The sequence below is a fragment of the Nematolebias whitei genome, chromosome 2 (genome assembly GCF_014905685.2).
Source record: "Nematolebias whitei isolate Nwh7 chromosome 2, NemWhi1, whole genome shotgun sequence".
Taxonomy (NCBI): domain Eukaryota; kingdom Metazoa; phylum Chordata; class Actinopteri; order Cyprinodontiformes; family Rivulidae; genus Nematolebias; species Nematolebias whitei.
Window position 1 is genome coordinate 12249853 of NC_056499.1, and position 9393 is coordinate 12259245.

Genomic DNA, 9393 nt, shown 5'->3' on the forward strand with positions numbered 1-9393 from the left:
GGATGGATGGATGGATGGATGGATGGATGGATGGATGGATGGATGGACAAATACATCAAAACCATTTGGTAAGCTAAAACATTAATTTAAGTTGTTTTGTTTCCAAAACTAGAAAGAACTTTAAAGACTCCAAAAGGCAAACGTACATACATACATATACTTTTATACATACATATACATATATACATACATATACATATATATACATATACATATATGTATATATATATATTTTTTATTATTATTATTATTATTATTGCATATTTAAGAGCCAAACACACAACAGTCAGTTTACAGAAAGTATGTCTTATATTACTAAAGAGTTTTGCAGATGTATTTTTATCAAGCATGCCAACTGTGCTACAAGAAAAAGACAGAAATAAACTCTTCCAGAAAATCTTTCTCAAAGAAAAGTTGTTTTTCCAGTTCTCCGAGCGGTCCTTGGATTGCTTTAAATATCTTGATTTGGTCCTCTGAAAATAAAATGTTGCCCACCCCTGCCTTAAGAGTATGTGTTGGGGATCAGGCTCAGCTACTACCACACCTAATTTTAGCTCCATATCGCTAACGTTGATTGAGCTGAAACCATTTTTGTTTGATAAAGTTCATGATATATTTTGCTAACAGACAAACGTGGTTCATTCCAAAAGTTAGTGTTAAGGTTTACACCAAAGAAATCAAGTATATGAAGTGCTTGAAGTATGAAGTAAGTATGTTTAATTTTAACCCAATATCTATAAAACTCCCCAAGTTATAATCATTTATGTGCTTCATGAGGTCAGCTGGCTGTGGCGGCCATCTTTAATTGAAATGGCTCCGAAAGGTAAAGAACTGCAGAGGTCAACCCAATGATTATTTCCTGAAATTTCTACTAAAATCCATCCAGTGGTTCATGAGATATTTTGCTAACAGACGCATAGCCATGCTGAGGTAAAAACATTATTGCCTTTTTCCTTTTGGGGGATAAAAAAATTGACATAAACAACTCGGCTTGGTCCCAGAATCCGAAGCCCGAGGCGCCGTCAGTGTCTGAACAGACGGCAAACTCAAAGGATGTTTATTAGGCGTTTCATACAAATATTCTGATTAGAATGAGAGAAATCTAATTAATTGCTTGATTCAGTGAATGAACCTCGAATTTGTAATGTAATCATAACAACTGCTTTTCAAGGGGGCTCTTGTTAAATTTAATTGGGGAAGAAGAAGAAAGAAAAAAAAAACATCCTCTTTCACTGAATGAATGAAAATCAAATTAGGCCTAAAACCGGAGGAGTCTGCAGGTTTTTTATCCCGACACGCCGCGGATAAAATAAAATAAATAAAATAAAACAGCAGTAAAAGCAGAAGTGTGACACAATACATGTTTCGAAAAGTCCCGCATCGGCTGTTTTGTAACACGGAGCGGTTGGTGCAGCGAGGGGTAAAAAGAAGAGTACTCACTGTTCGAGATGTCTTCAGCTCTTTGACATCACGGCTGAAACACCTGCAGCAAAAACACAAACAGGCACTTCAGTTCGGCTCAAACCGAAACAGGCGTTTGCAACATTTTTATTCGTCCGCACAGCCTCCAGAACTCCTTAAGCTGTTCGAGAATCAAAACATTCAGCTCGTTCAGGAGACGGGTACGGCGACTTTTAAAGCCTTTAGCTTAATTTATTAATGTTTTCCACCGAATAAACTGCGTTTAGATTCTTTCAAAAAACTTTGTTCTATTTGAAAACTGTTTCAGCAAATTAGCTCCGTTTGTGTCTGCTCTTGCTACTTTTAGCCTTTAGCTACTGTTCTGCTGCTATTAGCTTTCAGCAGTTCTTTTGCTACTCCTAACTTTTAGCTTGCCTGTTGCTACTTTTAGCATTAAGCTACTCTGTGAACACCTTTAGCTAACCTTTTGTTACTTTAGCATCAATCATTATGCTGCTACTTTACCTTTTAACCAGATTTTGATTTTAAGCTATGTTTAAGCTGCTTTTACAGGGTTTCCTCTACATGTAATTGATCGTGGTGCATCGTCACGGTAAAGTAAAGGCTGTCACACCTTCAGAATAAAAGCTTATATAGAATTGAAATAAATTTAAATAACATGAAATATTAAAATGTACTTTATTTTGAAAAGCCAACAGCCTGCGTGGCTGTAAAGCTACGGTGCAGAACCGCTCTGTGAAACTAGAGACGAGTCGACAGTCAACAGCAAAGGGAGAGAAAAGGTGAAAGAAGGGAACCCAAGGAATTTAAGATGAATGCATTTTTAGTTCAAGCCTGTGAAAACGACCCTAATGTTAACGTAAGTTGCGTTTGAACAACAGTGACATAGTTAAAGAATAAAGTTTGGCCTTCACGCGTAATGTTTCAGATACGCTTGGAACAGCACGACATCGCTTAATGTCGGGTAATTTTTCCGTTGAGACTCATTTCTGGTTGCATTTTCAGACAAAGTTCTGAGGAATATAGAAATTATAGTGATCTGTACCGTGACACGTGTAACATGTAAAAATATTTAAATGTTCCTTACGTTTCTTGCGTGATATTGGTGATTGAAACAGATTTAACAGTTCCCAATTATATTAGACAAACACACAGGCTGAAATAGTGGAGGAAGGAGAGAAACGTGAGGAGGCAGAGCAGGAGGGTGCATCTTCCTGCACAAGTGAGCATGGGGAGGCAGAAGAGCAGGAAGGAGAGAGAGGGAGGGAAGAAAAAAGTAAGCACGGAGAATCTGTCCGGGACCCAAAATGGACTGAAATAACCAAGTTCTCCCCATGGTTGTCCTACACCAATCAAGGTGAGAATTAAGATTACAATTAAGTGAAAGGGGAATTATACAGGGAGATGATTGAGGAAACAGATCAGTGACACTACATGATGTGTTTCAGGATATGGACCAGTTCAACATGATGATGAAACTGGCATCCCAAAATGATGAATGGGGACATCTTCACCCATGCTTGAGCCAGCTCGCAGCCATTGCATTAACAGTGCCCATATCATCTGTCACCTGTGAGATTTATCTACAATGAACACTTAGTTAATAGTAAACAGTAAGTCCGTCAAAGATGGTTTGGTTTCTCTCATTTCCTAAACATTTGTTTTCATGTGTAGGTGAAGACAGACCTGAGGAACAGGCTGCAAGGGGACCATCTGAAAGCAGGCATGCTACTCAGCATCAATGGGCCCCCTCAAACTGTTCCCGTACAACAGAGCGTTGGAGCTCTTTTTCAAGAAACCCAGAAGGATAAAATGCTCTCAGCCAGGCTGCAAACGGTGCCATTAGAGATCTAAAGCTGTCGTTTCAGCTGTACAGTGCGATATTGAATAAATGTTGTTCAAAAACATTCAGTTTGAAATGGTCATAATTAATATGATGTTGTTGCTCTCTACAGTCGTATTACCAGCGTTGTATTCAACAAATCCCCCCACCCCCACCCCTGCACGCAGCCCATCACCAAAAAAAAGAAATCTTAGAGGAAACCGTGTTTTATCTTTTAGCTGCTCATTTGCTATTTGTAGCTAGTGCTTTGCTACTTTTACCTTGTAGCTAATTTTTTGCTCAATTTAGGTGTAGTCAGCCTTTTGCTACATTTAGCTTCTAACTAATATTTTGATACCTTTAGCTATATTTTTAGCTTTTTGTTACTCCTTTGCAGCTTTTAGCTAGCATTTTTATACTTTAAACTCGTCTTGATTTTGTTAACTATGTTTTTGCTACTTTTAGCTAGACTGTTAATGTATTAGCTTTTAGCTAATCTTTTGCTGCTTTTAGCATTTAACAAACTTTTGTTTACTTTTACTTTCTAGCAAGTCTTATGTTTTAAGCAAACATTTTGCTTCTTTTTATTTTAGCCAGTCTTTTGCTACATTTAGCTTCTAACTAGTCTTTTGATACTTTTAGTTTTGGTTTTGCCACTTTAAACCTTAAGCTACTGTTTCGGTACTATTAAGTTTTAGCAATTTTTTTTAGCTAGTCTTTTGCATCTTTTAGCTTGCATTTCATTATTTTTAACTAGTAATTTGATTTGTTAGCTATGGTTTTGCTACTTATAGCTATTGGCTGGCATTTACTTTCTTTTGTTTTTCTATATTCTTTAGCTGCTTTTAGCTAACAGTTTTATCCTTCTACATTATAATATTTTTATTACTTTTAGTTTTTTGTGATTTAAGCATTTAGTTAGCATTTAGTTTACTTTTAGTTTTTAGCTAGCATTACGATACTTTAAGCTAGCTTTAGCTTTTTAGCTTATAGCTAGGCTTTTGCTACTTTTAGCTCTTTCAGGGCTTTTAGCTAGCATTTTGCTACTTTTAAATTCTAGCCTTCTAGTTTGTTTCATGCTTTTACTTTTAGCAAGTGTTTGTTACTGTTATCTAATCCTTTAGTATTTTTAGCTTCTAATTACCGTTTGGCTTATTTTACTTTTTAGTTACTGTTTGATCCTTTTAGCCTTTAGCAGACATTCTGCTACACTGAGCTTTAACAAGTGAAATCCAGCTTCTGCAGCTAATTTTTAGTAGTCATTCAGCAGATGTTTAACATTTGTTTAGCTGCCTTTCAGCTGTTGTAGCTCCTACATCAAACCAGAAATAAAAGCGATGTCTGACACAAGCTGCACGCACACTCACACTCTTACACAAACACACACACACACACACTCTCTCTCTCCCTGAGCTTTTCTTGTAAAACCTGTTTGTTAGAAATGGATCCAGACATCGGAGCTTTGAGGATCTTTTCCCTAAACACAAGACGGTTCTTGCAGAGAACCAAGCCTTACCGGCATTCTCACGCCCATCTCTCATGCATTGTCTCTCCAAGGGCCTCCTGTGCACCTCAGAGCCTAATCTGAGCAGCTCACCATAACAGACACCACCCTGCTTTGTGTAAACCACACACACACACACACACACACACACACAGATTTTACAACTTTTGCTTCTTCTTGAACATCAACGTCTAAAGAACAGGAACTGAGTCAGAAACGTCTGGTCTGCTCGTACAAACGGGCTCACGAGAAGCAGCTGAAACGTTTAGCAGGCGCACCAACGCGGAGCCGTGTTCCAGCGCGTGTGGGAAGACATCTAACAAGGTTCTGTTGTCAGTAAACACATCCATCTGGTCAGCACCAACAGAACCCAGCCTGGCTAACGTTGCATTAGCACGGGCATGGTCACGCACAACAAGCATCTGTTTTCTAAAAGCTCACAGTTGTTTTTTGGTTTTGTTTTTTTCTAGGGGAGTTCCTGTAAAGGCAATAGGCAGGAGATAATATTTTTGTCTCTAACTGCATGTTAGCAAAATATTTCATGAATCACTGGACAGACTTTTTATGACACTCCCAGACAATAAACGCTGGATAAACATCTACGACTGATTAACTTTTCGAGATACAGTAAACAAATTCAAGATGGCTGCCATGGCCAACTAACCTTAGAAAATACAAAAATGGCTACAGCTATGTCAGTTTTATGGATACTGAGCTAAAGTTATGTGTGCTAGTAGCAAAGAGATGACTCTTTGCTACTAGCACACATAACATCCTTAACACATTCTCTTTATTAGCAGATAATTAAAGATACGTGCTACTTTACCACTTTTAGCCTTTGGCTTGCTTTTTGTTACGTTTAGCTTTTAGCTAGCCCTTTGCTTCATTAGCTTTTACTTACCCTTTGCCTACTTTGAGCTTTATTAACCTCTTTTTAACCAGCCAAATCCCACTGAGACCACAGATATATTTTGTAAGGGAGGCCTGGGCCTGAAAGCAGTCTAACATGCATGTTTTTGATCTGTGGGAGGAAACCGGAGTACCCGGAGAAAACTCACACAAGCACGAGAAGAACATGTAAACTCCGCACAGAAAGACGCAACCCTTTGCTACAAAAGCTTTTAGCTTGCCTTTTGCTACTTATAGCTAATGTTTTGTTGCTTTAAGGTAGTGTTCTACTGCTTTTAACTTTTAACGAGAGCTTTGCTATTTTTAGCTTCTAGATAACTTTTTGATACTTTCAGCTTAGAGTTAAAGCTTTGCTAATTTTGGCTAGCTTTTTGGTATTTTTGATTTTAGCCATCCTTTTGATCCTTTGACTTTTTGTTCCTATTTTACAACCTTTAATTTTTAGATAAACCTTTGCTACATTTGAGCTTGTAGCGAACCTTTTGCTGATTTTTACTTTTAACTAGCATATACCGGTAAGAGCTTTTAGCTAGCCTTTGCAACATTAGCTTTTACCTTGCCTTTTGCTGCATAGCCTTTAGATGTTTTACTGCTTGAAGCAAGTGTTTGGCTACTTTTGACTTTGAGCTAGCTTTTTACTACTTTTAACTTTTAGCTAGGTTGTTGCTAGTTTTAGGTCCTAGCTAGCTTTTGATAATTGTAGCTTATGGCTAACTCTTTGCCAATTTATTGCTAGCCTTTACAATTTATCATTTAGCTACTATTTTTCTATTATTAGATTCTAGCAACAATTTATACTTTTAGCTTGCTTTTTGATACTTTTAGATAGCCTTTTGCTACACTTAGCTTGCTTTTTTGCTACTTTAACAAGCACATCATTTAGGCAAATCAGACACTCTACTTCCTCAGGCGGCTGAGGCAAGCTGTTCTGGAAGTTCAGTCCATGCTCCAGCATCAATGTGTGGCATGGAGGCTGCACAGCTGCAGAAAGAAAAACGCTGCAGAGAGTGGTGAAGGCTGCACAGAAGACTGTTGGAGTCAACCTCCCCACCATCACAAACAACTACACCTCTAGATGCAGGAAGAGAGCCACCTGCATCATGAAGGACCCCACACACCCAGCACACACACTTTTTGCCCCGTTCCCCTCAGACAGGAGGTTGATGAACATTAAGAGTAGAACCACTAGACTGAGGAACAGCTTCTACCCCGAGGCTGTTAGACTCATGAATCCCTAATCAGAATTATCAGTGTGGGGGAAACAAATCACTGTCATTTTTCATTCAACCTTTATTTAGACAGGTTAATCCCATTGAGCCTCAAGGACTCATTTACAAGAGACCTGATTTCTTTACATAGAGTGATGACAACAGTGGATAACAACGACAACAATAGACAGTCATAAAATAGGCATACAAATGTAAGTTTCTTTTTTTTTTTTAACAAATCGAAACAAAATAGCAACCAAAACGACAATCAAGAGGAATAGTAGCAAAAAACAGGGAGATCACGAGGCGATTTAGAAAACTAAAAACAGGCACATGTCTGCATTGGCTTTTGCCAGGTACTTAACAGGGCTTTAAAGTCACTTAGAGAGGTCATGGTAATGCCACTTGATTGTTGATATGTCCTGCTGATTATCCATGCTGCTGATCTCATGCTGCTGATTTATTTCATGCTTCTGTATTCATTCGTACTCATCTGCTCACACAGACTCATGTTCGTGCTGCTGTTTGGCGTATTGTTTCTGTACTATTAGTGCTTAACGTATTCTTAGTTTAGTGTATTTCTTAGTTCATATCTTAGATCTTATTACTGTTTTTCTTTACAATTTATATTTTTGTTGGATGTAACTGGGACCCTGTGTACACAATTTCGTTCCACCACATGTACCACATATGATGTGAATGACGATAAAGAAACCTTGACCATGACAATTAAATAGTGTTTATCTCCTTTTATTAGGCCTAAACGATTAAAAAGACAACCGAACAAACACTCAACTGAACAGAAATCACCCCGACCAGCTGTTTCAATAATAACAGAACAAACTGTGATGGCTTCCTACACACACACACACACACGCACACACACACACACACACACACACACACACACACACACTCACTGATAACTCGTGGCAGTGATAATGATAACAGAGAGCCAAGCAGGCTGAATTCATCTCCAGTTTTTTCATAAAGGCTTATTAGTGGATGATTAAAGGATCTGAGCTTGCAGGACTTGGGCCCAGAACCTGAGTTTCCGTCCAGCCGTGAGGCAGCTGAGTTTTACCGGAGAGGGAAAACGGCGCTGTCCACAGGACTGAGGATCAGCCTGTTAGTCTATTAACCTCTTTTTACTGTTGGATCTTTGTGGTTTTTACATCAATAGCAGATGGAAGAAAAATAACACACACACACAGTTTCCTGTATTCTTGTTGAACATAAATCATGTTAGTTTAGCTGCGACTAACAGTTGGTTCTGAATGATTCACCCGCAGCTGCTTCACTTCACTTCTTTGTTTTTGTCCGACTAACGATCCAAACGCTCAGATGTTTCATTTATTGCTGATTAAAAGAAGAAAGGGAAACATTTCTTGAAACAGTTATTTTAAGAAACAAAATCAGTTTAAAGATTACATATTTTCTAGGGAATTTGTGTCATAATTTTAAAGAATTTTGCCTGAGCATGGGTTGAGGATGACTCTCAGCTACTACCACACCAAAGTTGAGCTCAATAGCTGCTAAAAAAACAAAAAGTTGTGAACATTCTTACATTTTATAAGGCTGTGGAGGCCCTCTTGAATCAGGTTGTCTCCAAAACACAATCATTTGTAGCCTTATATCCAAGGATTACAATCAAAGAAGTGAAACAAAGAAGTGAAGTGAAGCAGCTGTGAGTGATTCATTCAGAACCAACTGTTAGTCACAGCTAAACTAACGTGATTTATGTTAAACCAAGTTTTAATAAAAGTTCATATATTTTCCTATAAAGTACTCATTACTACTGACTATTTTCTTTAAGAGTCTGAGAGTCAAAAGTAAAAAATACTTTCTTGTTCCGTGTGTGAGTGAGCTAACTGCTGTAACGTCTGACTGACTCGTCTTGTTTGGGTTTCCTAATCCTCCACCGCCACTTCCTTCATCCAACAGATGTTCGTTTTATTTCAGCACATATTTACAGCTGCTCTACGACTTCTGCACACGGGTAAACACACAGGTCTCAGTGCCGCAAACACACACGCAAAGCACGCAAGAACACGGAAAAGAAGGAAGAAAGAGACAGACAAGTAAAGACAGAAAGGCAAAGAAAGACGGACAGAAGACCGAAAGATGAAGAAAGTTAAACTTTGAAAATACTGCAATATGTCTCGCTCCGAGTGCGTTGTAGAGGACTCTCAGCTACTACCACACCAAATTTTAGCTCATAAGCTGTGAATTTTATTAATTTACAGCCTACTTAAAGCTATGGCGGCCATCTTGAATGAAACTGACTCAGAAAGTTAATCAGTTTTAGACATTCCTCTAATACTTGCTGAAAGTTTTGTGAAACTCTATTTAGTGAGTTATTAGATATTTTGCTAACAAACAAAAATGGTTGATGCCAACAGTTAATGCCATACGATCACACCAAAGTTTGGGTCGATATCTGGAAAATTAAATGAGTTTTAGCCTTTTTTGTGTTTCCTAATGTCTCTTAGCTTTGGTGACCATCCTGAATCAGGTCCACGTTTCAA

General features: G+C 38.2%; 1 protein-coding gene across 1 annotated transcript in view; it reads right to left on the bottom strand.

Annotated features, from left to right (window-relative positions):
- The window catches only part of LOC119425546 (bromodomain adjacent to zinc finger domain protein 2B), a gene marked incomplete in the record, with an annotated part of 115598 nt that overhangs the window by 82564 nt on the left and 23641 nt on the right, over window positions 1–9393 (bottom strand). Inside the window, 1 exon segment of the mRNA XM_037693076.1 lies at window positions 1441–1483.